This window comes from Cherax quadricarinatus, chromosome 5, assembly GCF_038502225.1.
Source record: "Cherax quadricarinatus isolate ZL_2023a chromosome 5, ASM3850222v1, whole genome shotgun sequence".
In the NCBI taxonomy this organism is placed as follows: domain Eukaryota; kingdom Metazoa; phylum Arthropoda; class Malacostraca; order Decapoda; family Parastacidae; genus Cherax; species Cherax quadricarinatus.
The window spans coordinates 41,407,255-41,422,670 of NC_091296.1; the positions used below are offsets into that span (position 1 = coordinate 41,407,255).

The window sequence follows — 15,416 nt, forward strand, 5'->3', positions numbered from 1 at the left end:
GAAGAAACAAATAGCAAATGAATGAAAACAAAAACAGCAAGAATACACAAATGCTGGGAGAAAAAAAATAACTGAGACAACACTGAGTTGTGATGCAAAATATAAGGTAACAAGTTACTGAATTACTTCACTGTATAAATTACTAGACAAGGAACACAATACTGTGAACACAAGATAATTGTGAAGTGTAAACACAAGTTTATACTGCTTATATATGTTGCAAACAACAAGGAAAAACATTAAAGTACTTACTTCAAGTATATATAAAAAAACATGAACACAACACAACAGACATAAAATAAAGCACGAAAATTAACACCGAAGAAAGAAGAGAAAAAAAATATTGCAAACAGTATATAATGAACAGTGATCAAGAATCACTGAATGTCACTAAGAAATCAGTCAAGAAAATTGTCTCAACACTCGCAAATGTCTCTATGAAAAAATATTATTCATTAACACTGTAGCGACGTTGTAGAATGAAGTGGATGGTGGAGGAAGGTGGAGGAGTCTCCTGGCTGGCTGCGTTCCTACTCCACACGTGATGCCTTGAGAGGGAAAAGTTCAACAGATAGGAGTAGCAAGCGAGTATATGGTAACGATAGTTTGATTCCCGGCTGCTTGTTAATGTAGGGTCAGTCTAGCTCCTGCTATCCCCTCCCCTCCCTTTCTCCCCACCCTGAAAGGTGACGTGTGGGGCTCCGGCCAAACAGTAATCACTCGACTCACAGATCCCAGCACAACTGTAAGTAAAAGCCTCTGCTCCTATTCTAGTGGATATTGGTTGAAAGCTTCACTTTTGACCAATAATAAACTTGGTCCTTTCAGTTTTAAGCTCCCCATGAGACTTTTAGATAATCATGGAGAGTGATTTCTTAAGCAGTGGGTAACCTGTCTCTTTTTCCAACGAGAAGTGTTGAAGGAGACGGACTGAATCAGGTCCTGAGACATCACTGTTTGATCTACCTACCTGATTAATTGTAGTTGAGCACAGGATATTACCCCTCATCTTTGTAGTGGTGAAGAACCGGCGTTCCTATCATCTGGACAGACTATTCAAGGCTATAAACTCTGTGAAGAACTAGTCGTTGGGTTGTCACTCAACACCTGTGACCCTCCCACATCATCATCAACGGCTACAATTTCTACAAGACGGTGTCAACATCAACCAGATACCCCAGTTTACTTGTACATATTAGCGTTGAATTTAAATGGCAATTTTTCATTTCATTTTTCATTTTTCTTTCAAGTAGGATACACCTTCATATTTCAATGTTTTATCTTTGCATTACTTAATAATAAAGTGTTTATCTTTGTGAATTATTATTTCTTTTTCTATTCATTAATTTTCCTGAGGATGAGCCAGCCTTGGTAATACTGTCTGAAGTTGTTACAGGGCTGAGTAAGCCTTCACAAGTGGCGACCTTGCCAGGATTAACTCGACTGAATAAAGATTCGACTCTATCTAGAATCTACCATTGGAACTTCAACGCCGAATACCACAGACGGTTACCACCAGCCATGAGTAATCATTCTCTATGGTAGGACTACAGTACAGGTATTTAAAAGATTTGGTGATTGTTATAGCCTCAATTTATTGTAAATCAAGTCAAGGCAGGATATACTAGTTAATTCTGTCACCTTTATTTTTGAGCTTAAAACGATTTGGAGGAATAGACTCTAGGGACCCGAGATTTTCCAGTGACAAGTTATTTCATTGAGCTCTATTCATTATATCAAGGGAACTGTCGTAGGACACTCTTGATTTGTGGGTGAGAAGATTGGATGGTCAAGGGACCCCATTCTACTTACTGTTTGCTCGGAGCCGGCATAGAACCCACCGTTTTCATTCACATATACTGTTTAATCGAAGCAGGGATCGAACCCTCCGATTTATTTACAATTTGAGCGGAGCAGGAATTGAACCCTCTGTTTTCTTTGATATATCCGTTTCATTTTCCCCTGGTAGTTTAAGTTATTCTTGCAAGTATGGAGGAATACCACTTTTGGATGAGCACTGGGAGTAAGTTAGGAATAACGGGGAAAAATTTAGAAGCTTTTATTAGTGCTAAAATCCAGGAAAGAATGGAGAAGGAAAGAATTGAGAGAGAAGAAAGACAGTTAGAAAGAGAGGAGAAAAAGGAGAGAGATCGAACTGAAAGAGAAAGTCAAGAAAAACAGTTAGAAATAGAGGAGAAAAAGGAGAGAGAGAGAATCGAAAGAGAGGGGAAAAAGGAGAGAGATCGAATTGAAAGAGAAAATCAAGAAAGAGAAAGAGAGGAGAAAAAGGAGCATGATAGAGTTGATCGTGAGGAGAGAGCTAAAGTACGTGAGGAGCAAGTTAAATTAAGAGAACTTGAGGAAAGAGTAAAGGATAGAGAAGTTGAGGAAAGAGCTAGAGAACATGAGTTAAGAGAGAAAGAAAAAAATTGCGAGCTCGAAAAATCTCACCTTGAATTAGAAAATAAAAAGTTTACTTTTACACAACAACAATTAGAGGAAGGAGTAACTGAACATCATGCAGCTAGTGCACATATTCCAACACCTAATTTACCTCCCTTCACAGAGGGTGAAGACATTACTTCATACATTATCAGGTTTGAAAATACCGCTACCCTCTGTGAATGGCCTGCTGACACCTGGGCTACCAGGTTAGGTATGTTATTTTCTGGTACAGCTTTGAATATCTATGCATCTTTGTTGCAGGATATCATATATAATTATAACCTACTGAAGAAGGCAATCCTTAAAGCATATCAAAAAACCACAAATTCTTATAGGAAAGATTTCAGGTATGCCACCTTACAGCCTGGCCAGAACTTTCAGCAGTTACAGGTAACACTTTCGTTTGTTCGACTTTTGGATAGAGAGTTCAGGAATTGATCACAGTTATGAATCTCTTAGAGACTTCATGGTTGCTGACCAGTTCCTGACAGCTCTTCCTCACCAAATACGAACATTCATTAGAGAACGTAACCTGATTAAAGCTGAGGAAATTGCTGAGGCCGCTGACTTGTATGCTGAGGCTCACAAATCCTATAAAGACCTAAAGGGATCGAACCCTAAGGGCAATGGTTCACCTGAACCAAAGATTAAGAAGCCTACAGTAGAAACAAAGTCACCAGCTATGATACCAACATGCCATCGGTGTGGTGGTATCGGACATAAACGTCCAGATTGTCTTTCCAAGAAAATTCCAAGAGGAATTGACAAGATGGACAGAGACAGAATGTTCCAGAGATGGCACACAGCAACAAAGGGACACAGTTGGAAATTGTAGTGGAGGCATGATCCATTCATAGCTTTAAGAAGAGGTATGATGAAGCTCATGGTGCATGGAGAGTGACCCAGTAGCGACCAGTGAAGAGACGAGGCCAGGAGCTATGAATCGACCCCTGAGGATAGTCTGGTTGAATTGTTAACTTTTGTACTTTCTCAGTCAAGTGCACAAGTTTATTTAAGGAATATTTTAGGCTGGTTCTGCTTTTCTAATTGGGCTTGACGTACATTGCAAATAGTATCCAGAAAAACTCTTTGCCGAAATTCCTGATGGTTATTCTGATATTTCTGATCCTCATAAAGACTTCAGACGTTATACAGACTAAATGATTTTCTAAAGATATGCTCGTTGTAATATTTATTCCTAAGAATTTTTGCACATGAATAACCGTAATTTGTCAACTACCAGCCGTATTTGGATTGAACCGCAGCAGGTACTTGTTTGACTACACTAGCCACATACTAAATTCTCGCTGGATTTTGTCACTGTTCTCACCTTTACATTTTCTTCCCGATAGTTTCACATCATCTACATACAAACACATCGGATGCGATCACATCTGACAAGTCATTTACAATAATAAAAATAAGTGTCTTAGCACTGATCCTTGTGGTCAACTGATTTTTCCATGCACTTTATCTTCTGTCTTTCAGATAGTCATTGATCCACTCTCTCTCCCTCCCTCCCTCCCTCCCTCCCTCCCTCCCTCCCTCCTTCTCTCTCTCTCTCTCTCTCTCTCTCTCTCTCTCTCTCTCTCTCTCTCTCTCTCTTTGTCTCTCTCTCTCTCTCTCTCTCTCTCTCTCTCTCTCTCTCTCTCTCTCTCTCTCTCTCTCTCTCTCTCTCTCTCTGTTTCTCTCACTCTATCGCTTGTACTGTGAATCTTTTAAATAATCCCACTCAGTTCTTTTTTTAGTATTAAGATGTTAGAAGCAAGGAAAGAGAAAAAGCGATGAGGTTGGAAAAGGAGGATATAAAGTAAAAGAAGGAAACGTTAGGAAGGATGGAGAAATAGGAGGAAAAAGTAAGGTAAGGCGCCAAGAAAGGAAGGATTTTGATGCTGCAGTTTGCCAGTTCACTAATAAATGTGAGTAACACGTGTCTTCTACTAATAAATGACAGGTGTTACCTACATATGTGACCGAGGTTTAATTTAACATCATCAAAATGAGAGTCAGGGGGCGCCCGGGATTGAACCAGGGACCTCTCGATCTGCAGTCGAATGCTCTACCACTGAGCTACACCCCCACCTCTATTATCTACCTCAGCAAGAGGATCTCACGGTAACACGATCATCGAGTGGAAACCTTTCTAAGTGATGCTAATTAAAACATCGTCTGCCCAGACCCGAGATCGAACCGGGGACCTTTAGATCTTCAGTCTAACGCTCTCCCAACTGAGCTATCGAGGCTTTTCCTCAAGTGTTTCTACACGCTTTATTTTTCGTCTTCGTGTTTCTGAAATAGCAAGTTGAGAGTCAGGAAACCTGAGGCTTATTGAAGTTTCTCTAATATTTGCAAAGAGATATTTACAGAGTCTTGCAGTGACAACGTTTAGTAGTCTAATAATCTTGTTACTTTCTCCACAGACATGTTTTACTTAGCTGTAGCAATGTCTCTACGACAAAAACCGAAACAAGGTTGAGCTGTAGGTTTTCGGTTGCCAGTGAGGGATGCGTTCTTATTGGAGATGTGAAGGATGTGTCCAGTGAAGGCATTCACTTGGTTTTCGACATCATCTTGGAGAGAGACAAATGACAGTACAGACATGACATCAGGAACTTCTATACCAGTCATAGACAAGGGGACTGTAGGGAACCAGGTAACGATGTGCACATTGAGAGACCTGTAGACAATGAAGGAGCTATGACATATGCAGACTCCAACAGACAACTACAGTGGCAATGAACAGCTGAGCTGGAAAGACAGTCCACCGAGCATAGGAGCTGCAGCAAGGGCAGGGATTGAAAGCAGGAACTTTTCGATGGAAGGAACTAAAACACTTCATAGGATGCAAAAGGAGAAACAGTGGGAGGAGAAGAGGGAAAGGTCAGTGTTTGTCTACGGGCTCCGAGAAGTTGAAGGGCAAATCTACGACGAAAGAAACCAGGAGGAGAAGAAAGCGATTGAAGGTATCATGAAAGCAATAGATGAGGGAGACATGACCCAGGTGACAAATTTTCGGAGAATTGGGTGGTTTGTGAGTGGAAGGATATGGCCAGTAAAAGTAATTTTCAAGGCAGAATCAGCTTGAACCAGGATCCTGCAGGAGAAAGCATGACTGAGGGACAATCCCGAGTACCAGAGAGTGTGCCTCGATCGCGACAGAACACAAGGAGAAAGGATGATACTGAGTGAGAGGGTGCAAAGGCGAACGGAGGAATGAGCTGCATTGAAGATGAGCAGAACCCAGACTCAGGTGTAAGGGCAAACAAACCTTTGCAGAAACACCCACAGAAGGTCTTCAACCACAACAGCCCCAACGCAACTGACCAATCTAAACCAAAACCCACACACTGTTTCCTCTGGCCCCACCTCCCACATCTCAAACCCCACCCATACAGCAGCCCCTTATGGGCACTCTGATCCCTACCCCCATCACAAACCCCTCCCAAACTGTGACTACCCCAATGCAGCTGAACAATCTAAGCCAAAACCACACTGTTCCCTCTCCCCCACCCCCTACATCACAAACCCCTCCCCTACAGCAGCTCCCCATGGGCACTCTATTCTCATACCCCATCACAAACCCCACCCACACTGCACACCCCCATAGGCCTCCTCCAGGGCTCCCACTCCCCCAACCCCAATATTTTCCCAGGATCACCATGATAAATAAGAAGCTGAAGGTGTGGTACACGAACGCAGATGGATTATCAAGTAAATACGAGGAGTGGCATGAAAGAATAAATGAGAAGTCCCCAGACATTATAGCAGACACAGAAACAAAACTTACTGAGACAATAACAAACGCAGTCTTCCCACCGGGATATCAGATCCTGAGGAAAGACAGAAGGAGCAGAGGGGGGAGAAGGGGTTGCACTACTCATAAAGAACCGATGGAGTTTTGAGGAAACTGAAGGCGTGGGCGAGATTGGAGAAAGAGACTACATAGTAGCTACAATTCAGTCTGGGGAACGTAAGGTAGTCATTGCAGAACTGCAGAAGGCCAAGAGAGGAATATGAAGAGAACAACAGAGCGATGGTGGACACACTGGCTGAGGTGGCACGAAGAACTCAATCGTGCAGAGCAAAGTTACTGGTTATGGGTGATTTCAACCTTAGGGAGATCAACTGGGAAAACCTACAGCCTCACGGGGGCCATGACGCATGGAGTGCCAAGAAGATGAATGTGGTACTGGAAAATATCATGCATGAACACGTCAGGGACACTACTAGAGAGAGATGGAAGGATGAACCACCAAGACTGGACCTTGTGTTCACTCTGAGCAGTTCAGACATTGGGGACATCACATATGAGAGGCCCCTTGGAGCTAGAGATCACGTGGTTCTGAGTTTTGATTACATAGTAGAGCTGCAAGTGGAGAGGGTAGCAGGAGTCGAGTGGGAAAAGCCAAACTATAAAAGGGGGCATTACACAGGTATCACGAACTTCCTGTAGGAGGTTCAGTGGGACAGAGAGCAGGTAGAAAAGTCAGTGAACAAAATGATGAAATACGTAACGGCAAAATGTAAGAGGCAGAGGAAAGGTTTGTTCCCAAAGTGAGCCAAAAACTAAGTGCATTAGAGAATGGAAAAGGTACAAAAGGCAAAGGACCCAGGAAAATAAGGAGGTCAGACGATGAGCCAGAAATGATTATGCACAGATAAGGATGGAGGTCCAGCGACAGTAGGATAACGACATAGCATCAGAAGTCAAGTCTGACCCGAAACTGCTGTATAGCCACATTAGGAGAAAGACAACAGTCAAAGACCAGGTGATCAGGCTGACGAAAGAAGGTGGGGAGCTCACACGAAACGATCAAGAGGTATGTGAGGAGCTCAACGAGAGATTTAAGGAAGTGTTCACTGTGAAGACAGGAAGGACTCTGGGAAGACAGGACAGAGGGCGACACCAACAGGGAATACACCAACAAGTGCTGTAGGACATACACAAACTGAGGAGGAGGCGAAGAAGCTGCTAATTGACCTTGATACCTCAAAGGCAATGGGATCAGACAACATTTCCTTATGGGTCCTGGGAGACGGAGCAGAAATGCTGTGTGTACCATTAACCACAATCTTCAACACATCCCTTGAAACTGGACAACTACCTGAGGTATGGAAGACGGCAAATGTAGTTCCCATTTTTCAAAAAGGAGACAGAAAAGAGGCGCTTAACTATAGACCAGTGTCACTGACGTGTATGGTATGCAAAGTCATGGGGAAGATTATCAGGAGAGTGGTAGAGCACCTGGAATGGAACAAAAGTATAAATGACAACCAGCACGGTTTCATGGAAGGCAAATCCAGTGTCACAAACCTTCTGCAGTTTTATGATAAAGTAACAGAGGTAAGAGATGAAAGAGAGGGGTGGGTTGATTGCATCTTCTTGGATTGCAAGAAGGCCTTCGGCACAGTTCTTCACAAGAGATTTGTGCATAAAATAGAGGATCAGGCGCATATAATGGGAAGGGCACTGCAATGGATCAGAGAATACCTGACAGGGAGGCAACAACGAGTCATATTGCGTGATGAGATATCACAATTGGCACCTGTGACGAGCTAGGTCCCACAGGGGTCGATCCTAGGACCAGTGCTATTTTTGGTATACATGAATGACATGGTGGAAGGGATAGAGTCAGAGGTGTCTTTGTTCGCAGACGATGTGAAGTTAATGAGGAGAATTAAATCAGATGAGGATCAGGCAGGACTTCAATGAGACCTAGAAAGGCTGCAAACGTGGTGCGCCAACTGGCTTCTCGAATTCAACCCTGCCAAATGCAAAGTCATGAAGATTGGAGAAGGGTAAAGAAGGCTGCAAGCAGAGTGTAGGCTAGGTGGCCAACGGTTGTAAACCTCGCTCAAGGAAAAAGATCTTGGAGTGATAATATCACCGAACACGTCTCCGTCAGCACACATCAACCAGATACCTGCTGCAGCATATGGGCACCTGGAAGACTTGAGATTAGCATTCCGATTCCTAAGTAAGGAATCTTTCAAGACACTACACCATGTACGTTAGTCCCATACTGGAGTATGCAGCACCAGTTTTGAACCCACACCGGGTCAAGCACGTTAAGAAATTAGAAAGTGCAAAGGTTTGCGACAAGGTTAGTCTCAGAGCTAAGGGGAATGTCCTAAGAAGAAAGATTGAGGGAAATTGGCCTGACGACACTGAAGGACAGGAGGGATAGGGGAGACATGATAACGATATATAAAATACTGCGTGGAATAGACAAGGTGGACAGAGACAAGATGTTCCAGAGAGGGGACACAGAAACAAGGGATCACTTTTGGAAGTTGAAGACTCAGATAAGCCACAGGGATGTTAAGAAGCAGTTCTTCAGTTATAGAGTGGTCAGGAAGTGGAACAGTCTGGCGAGCGATGTAGTGGAGGCAGGTACCATACATAGCTTTAAGACGAGGTATGATAAAGCTCATGGAGCAGAGGGGGAGAGGACCTAGTAGCGTTCAGTGAAGAGGCGGGGCAAAGATCTGAGTCTCCACCCCTGCAACCACAATTAGGTTAGTACAATTAGGTGAGTATACACACACACACAGAAGAATAGAGACAGAGCAGGGCAGAGCAAGAAGCCCAAGCACACACAGAAACACCTTCCAAAGCACACACAGAACCCAATGCTGACCGAATGATGAATAAGTGGGAAGAGTGGCACGAAAGAGTCAAAGAGGCATCACAAGACATCATAGCTCTCACAGAAACTAAACTCATAGGGGTGATAACAGATGACATCTTTCCACTGGGATATCAGATGCTGAGGAAAGATGGAGGGAACAGGGGGGATTGAGGAGTGGCACTGCTCATCAGAAATCGATGGGATTTTGATGAGCTGGAAAGAGGAGACAGAGGAAAAGCAAGAAATTACATAACAGGAATGCTTCAGTCTGGAGGTCCCACCAGAGAACAGCAGGAAGCCAAAGCAAGAGTATGATGAGAGTAATAGAGCAATGGTTGACACAATGGCAGAAGTGGTCAGAAGGGCTCATACGAGCAGGGCAAGCTGCTGATTATGGGTGATTTCAATCACATGGAAACTGACTGGAAGAACCTGGAGCCACATGGGGGCCCATAAACGTGGAGAGCTAAGATAATGGAGGTGGTACTGGAAAACCTCATGTACCAACACGTAACATATGCTACCAGAGAGAGAGGAGAGGATGAACCAGCGAGACTGGACCTAGTATTCACCTTGAGTAGTGCAGATATTGAGGACATCACATGTGAAAGACCCCTCAGAGCCAGTGATCTTGTGGTTCTGAGATTCGAATATATAGTAGAGTTAGAAGCGCAGAGGGAAGTAGGAAGGGCAGGACGAATGAAACCAAACTACAAGAAAGGGAACTATGCAAGCATAAAGAATTTCTTGCATGCAGTTCAGTGGGACAGAGAACTGGCAGAGACGTCAGTGAAGGAGATGATGGAATATGTGACAACAATATGAAAGGAAGCTGAAGAGAGGTTTGTACCCAACGGTAGCAGAAATAACGAAAAAGCCAGGATGAGTCCTTGGGTTACCCAAAGGTGTAGGGAGGCCAAAACCATGTGTGCTAGAGAATGGAAAAAGTATAGAAGGCAAAGGACCCAGGAGAATAAAGAGAGCAGTCGTAGAACCAGAAATGAATATGCACAGGTAAGAAGGGAGGCCCAAAGACAATACGAGAAGACATAGCACCGAAAACTAAATCTGACCCGAAGCTGTTGTACAGCCACATCAGGAGTAGAACAACATTCAAGGGCCATGTAATCAGGCTGAGGAAGGAAGGAGGGGAGATCACAAGAAACGACCGCGAAGTATGTGAGGAACTCATCATGAGATTCAAAGACGTGTTCACAGAGGAGACAGAAGGGACTCCAGAAAGGCAGAGAGGTGGGGTACACCATCAAGTGTTGGACACCATTCATACAACCGAGGAAGAAGTGGTCCGCAGTTTAATGCATCGTGTCTGTCTCCTTTTTCAAAAATTGGGACTACATTGGCTGTGTTCCATGCCTCAGGTAGTCGCCCTGTTTTGACAGACGTGTTGAAGATTGTTATTAGTGGTACACATAGCAACTCTGCTCCCTCTCTTAGGACCCATGGAGAGATGTTATCCGGCCCCATCGCCTTTGAGGTATCTAGCAAGCTAGAGGGTTCTGAGAAAGGGAGCAGAGGCGCTATGTGTACCACTAATAACAATCTTCAATACATTTGCTATTTCATACCTGAGGTATGGAACACAGCAAATGTAATCCCAATTTTTTAAAAAGGAGACAGACACGATGCATTAAACTACAGACCAATTTCAATGACGTGTATAGTACGTAAGGTCATGGAGAAATTACCAGAAGAGTGGTGGAACACCTAGAAAGAAATGAGCTTGTCAACAACAGCCAGAACAGTTTCAGGGACGGGAAATCCTGTGTCACAAATCTACTGGAATTCTATGACAGGGTGACAGCAGTAAGACAAGAGAGATAGAGAAGGGTAGATTGCATTTTGTTAGACTGTAAGAAGGCGTTTGACACAGTTCCATACAAGAGATTAGTGCAATAGCTGGAGGACCAGGCAGGGATAGCAAGGAATGGCCTCGCTGTTGTCAGGAAGAGAACAGTGAGTCATGTACATGGCGAGGTGTCAGAGTTGGCGCCTGTAACAAGCGGGGTGCCAGAGGATCCAATCCTAGGACCGGTGCTGTTTCTGGTATTTGTGAACGACATGACGGAAGGAATAGACTACGAAGTGTCCTTGTTTGCAGATGATGTAAAGTTGATGAGAAGAATTCAGTCAGACTGCAGTCCTGATCCAGCAACTGGCTCCTGAAGTTCAACCCCCCAAGTGCAAAGCCATGAAGACTGAGGAAGGGCAAAGAAGACCACAGATGGAGTACAGTGTAGGGGGTCAGAGACTACAAACCTCACTCAAGGAAAAGGATCTTTGGGAGAGTATAACAATGGGCACCTCTTCTGAGGCGCACATCAACCAAATAACTGCTGCAGCAAACCTAAGAACAGCATTCCGACATCTTAATAAGGAATCGTTTAGAACCCTGTACACTGTGTACGTTACGCCCTTGTTGGAGTAAGTAGCACCAGTTTGGAACCCACACCTAGCCAAGTATGTAAGGAAACTAGTAAAAGTGAAAAGGTTTGCAACAAGACTAGTCCCAGAGCTAAGGTGTATGTCCTACGAGGAGAGGTTAAGGGAAATCGACCTGACGACAGTGGAAGGCAGGGGAGATAGGGGGGAATCAACAAGGTGGACATAGACAGGATGTTGCAGAGATGGGACACAGCAACAAGGGAAGCTGAAGACTCAGATGAATCACAGGGATGTTAGGAAGTATTTCTTCAGTCACAGAGTTTTCAAGAAGTGGAATAGTTTGGGAAGTGATGTAGTGGAGGCAGGATCCATATATAACTTTAAGAAGCTCATGGAGCAGGAAGAGTGACCTATTCGCGACCAGTGAAGAGGCGGGGCTATGAGCTGTGACTCGACCCCTGCAACCACAATTGGGTGAGTACACTCAATCTCCCGCTCTGTTTCTTTCTTACTGTGTGTCTTTTCATTAATCCCGTTCAGGTCTTCCTCTGAATGTTCAGGTGATAGAAAGGAGCATGGGAAGAGTAAAGAGAGGTGAGGAAGGAAGTGAAGGATATATAAGAAAAAAGAGAAACGCGAAGAAGAATGAATAAATAGGAGGGAAAAGTTAGGTAAGGGGCCAAGAAAGGAGGATTTGTGATGCTTCAGCAGTTTACTTTTTCTAAACTAATAACCAGTGCAAGTGAGCAACAAGTTTGGTCTACAAATAAATGTCAGATGTAACCTCAACATGTGATAAGTTTTAATTTAATATTCCCAAAAGGAGAGTCAGGGGGCGCCCGGGATTGAACCAGGGACCTCTCGATCTGCAGTCGAATGCTCTACCACTGAGCTACACCCCCACCTCTCTTATTTACCTCAGCAAGAGGCTCTCACGGTAACACAATCACCGAGGGGGAACCTTTCTAAGTGATGCTAATTAAAACATCGTCTGCCCAGACCCGAGATCGAACCGGGGACCTTTAGATCTTCAGTCTAACGCTCTCCCAACTGAGCTATCAAGGCTTTTCTTCAAGCGTTTCTACACGTTTTATTTTTCGCCTTCGTGTTTCTGATATGGCAAGTTGAGAGTCAGGAAACCTGAGGCTTATTGAAGTTTCTCTAATATTTGCAAAGAGATATTTACAGAGTCTTGCAGTGACAACGTTTAGTAGTCTAATAATCTTGTTACTTTCTCCAAAGACATGTTTAACTTAGCTGTAGCATCGTCTCTACGACAAAAACCGAAACAAGGTTGAGCTGTAGGTTTTCGGTTGCCGGTGAGGGATGCGTTCTTATTGGAGATGTGAAGGATGTGCCCAGTGAAGGCATTCACTTGGTTTTCGACATCAACTTGGAGATGAACATTCCAAGTGGAGATGTCGAGCTCTTAGCAGTTTCCTACGTCCCACAGCCAGGTTGTAAGTGTGGATTCTTCACCTGTTGGAATCTCCATTGTCGAGAAGACGGCCATTTGGTAAGATAATCCATCAAAGCCAAGGGGTTTACAAGTGACTGTGCCTTCCGACATATCACTCACTACTTAGTTGAGGGAGGCGCCAGAGATGTTAGTAGGGAAATCAACAGTTTCTCATGTGAAACACTGCAAGGTCATCAGAGTTCCTCTGTATAAGATGTTGGTTGAGGTCACCAACTATTATTATATGTTGACATTTGTGTTGAAGCAGAATCGAGACCACACTTTCTATTAGGAAGTTGTTAGGCACTGCATGTTGCCATTGAGGTCTGTACATTGCACATGCTAGTACAGAGGTACAAGTGTTTATGCATAGCTTGAAGAACATCATTTCTAGATGAGTAGGGATAGCAAAATCAAATGGCAGGGCATGTACAATTTGAGAGAAGCACACAGCAATACCTCCTCACTGACTCTGGGGCAGCCGCTGAGATGTAGTTCTGTAGTATTGTATAAGGCACAAAATCACCTGATCTTCCAAAATAGGAGTACCTGGGTGGGTGACGTGTGAGTATGTTTATCAATGCAGAGATCCTGCTGCTTTGTTCCGAGAACAGATTTATAAAACACTGGTGACCCTGACTGTCAATTTCTTTTTTGTTACGATACTGGTCCTCCTGATGTCCCCTCTTGTGGCAGTAATTGCACCTCGTATCTCGCAAGCACTTGTCAGCTGTGTGCCCCCTCCTGTTACAGTGAAAGCACTGCCTGCAATTCGTGCACTTCCTGTGTTTCGAATCCAATTCAGCCTCTTGTGAGCCTGATGATTATGTATCTGGTGAGAGTTGTCCTGGAGTTTACCTGGAGAGTTTACCTGGAGAGAGTTCCGGGGGTCAACGCCCCCGCGGCCCGGTCTGTGACCAGGCCTCCTTAGGTCAGTGTCCCAGGATGCGACCCACACCAGTCGACTAACACCCAGGTACCCATTTTACTGATGGGGAACATAGACAACAGGTGGAAAGAAACACGTCCAATGTTTCTACTCTGGCTGGGAATCGAACCCAGGCCCTCACCGTGTGAAGCGAGAGCGTTAACCACCAGGCCAGGGAATGTTTTTGGAGGATGAGATGGCTGTGGGTGTCTACCTCCTTCTCTTCTGCATTTTCTACCATGTCATCTTCCATGTTCTCTACCACGCTCTCGAACAGTTTTATCAGATATGTTCCTGCTGTTCGTGATATGGCGACGCACTTGTTCAGGTGCAATGTTGGTCACCTGATTATAATCCCCATTAATCTCTGATGGAGAAAGTAATGACTCAGTACTAGGAGATAGAACACTTCTGTCAGGTGTTGGCAGTGCTGGCAGGTGTAGCGTTGGCAGGTGTACTGGCAGGTGCTGAAACAGTGATGTTGAGTGTACTGTCAGGTGTACTGACAGGTGTTGGAACAGTGATGTTAGTGTACTGTCAGCGTACAGGCAGGTGTTAATAAGAACATAAGAAAGGAGGAACACTGCAGCAGGCCTGTTGGCCCATACTAGGCAGGTCCTTTACAATTCATCCCACTAACAAGCATTTGACCAACCCAATTTTCAATGCTACCCAACAAATATAACTCTGATGTGCAAGTCCCACTCAAATCCAACCCCTCCAATTGAGACACTTATGCAACACATGGGAATTTTTATTGAAGAAACGTTTCGCCACACATTGGCCTCATCAGTCCAATACAAAGTAGAAATGGGTAAGGAGAGTAGAAGTTTCGAGGTAATCAGTCCCTCAACCAGGAATCGATGTGTTCAGTCCATAACTCTTGTAGGAAGTGCAGCACAGAGCCAGAGAGGTGGCTTATATACTGCGGTGAGATGAGTCCAAGCAGGAGGAGGCGGGATCACAGTGGGACCTGCCACTAGTGTAAGTAGGTCGTCGTCCAAAGGTTGGGCAAGCGTTGAAGTCTTTGTACCAAGATCCCATGATGTTGCAGTGTCTGACAGATGTGATGAATGGTTTTGAAAACCGACAAGTTGAAGAATTGAGACACTTATGCAACACATGGGAATCTTTATTGAAGAAACGTTTCGCCACACAGTGGCTTCATCAGTCCAATACAAAGTAGAAATGGGTAAGGAGAGTAGAAGTTTTGAGGTAATCAGTCCCTCAACCTGGAATCGATGTGTTCAGTCCATCACTCTTGTAGGAAGTGCAGCACAGGGCCAGAGAGGTGGCTTATATACTGCGGTGAGATGAGTCCAAGCAGGAGGAGGCGGGATCACAGTGGGACCTGCCTCTAGTGTAAGTAGGTCGTCGTCAAAGGTTGGGCAAGCGTTGAAGTCTTTGTACCAAGATCCCATGATGTTGCAGTGTCTGACAGATATGATGAATGGTTTTGAAAACCGACAAGATGAAGAATTGAGACACTTATGCAACACATGGGAATCTTTATTGAAGAAACGTTTCGCCACACAGTGGCTTCATCAGT

At 44.3% G+C, this 15,416-nt stretch overlaps 4 non-coding genes across 4 annotated transcripts; all 4 read right to left on the reverse strand.

Moving 5' to 3' along the window:
- Positions 1-4,453: 4,453 nt before the first annotated feature.
- On the reverse strand, positions 4,454-4,525 carry TRNAC-GCA (transfer RNA cysteine (anticodon GCA)). Its single transcript has one exon. It is a non-coding gene; the product is annotated as a tRNA-Cys (tRNA).
- Positions 4,526-4,615: 90 nt separating this feature from the next.
- TRNAF-GAA (transfer RNA phenylalanine (anticodon GAA)) lies at positions 4,616-4,688 on the reverse strand. Its single transcript has one exon. It is a non-coding gene; the product is annotated as a tRNA-Phe (tRNA).
- A 7,622-nt stretch (positions 4,689-12,310) lies between these two features.
- TRNAC-GCA (transfer RNA cysteine (anticodon GCA)) lies at positions 12,311-12,382 on the reverse strand. The gene has a single exon. It is a non-coding gene; the product is annotated as a tRNA-Cys (tRNA).
- Positions 12,383-12,472: 90 nt separating this feature from the next.
- Positions 12,473-12,545, reverse strand: TRNAF-GAA (transfer RNA phenylalanine (anticodon GAA)). Its single transcript has one exon. It is a non-coding gene; the product is annotated as a tRNA-Phe (tRNA).
- Positions 12,546-15,416: the final 2,871 nt, after the last annotated feature.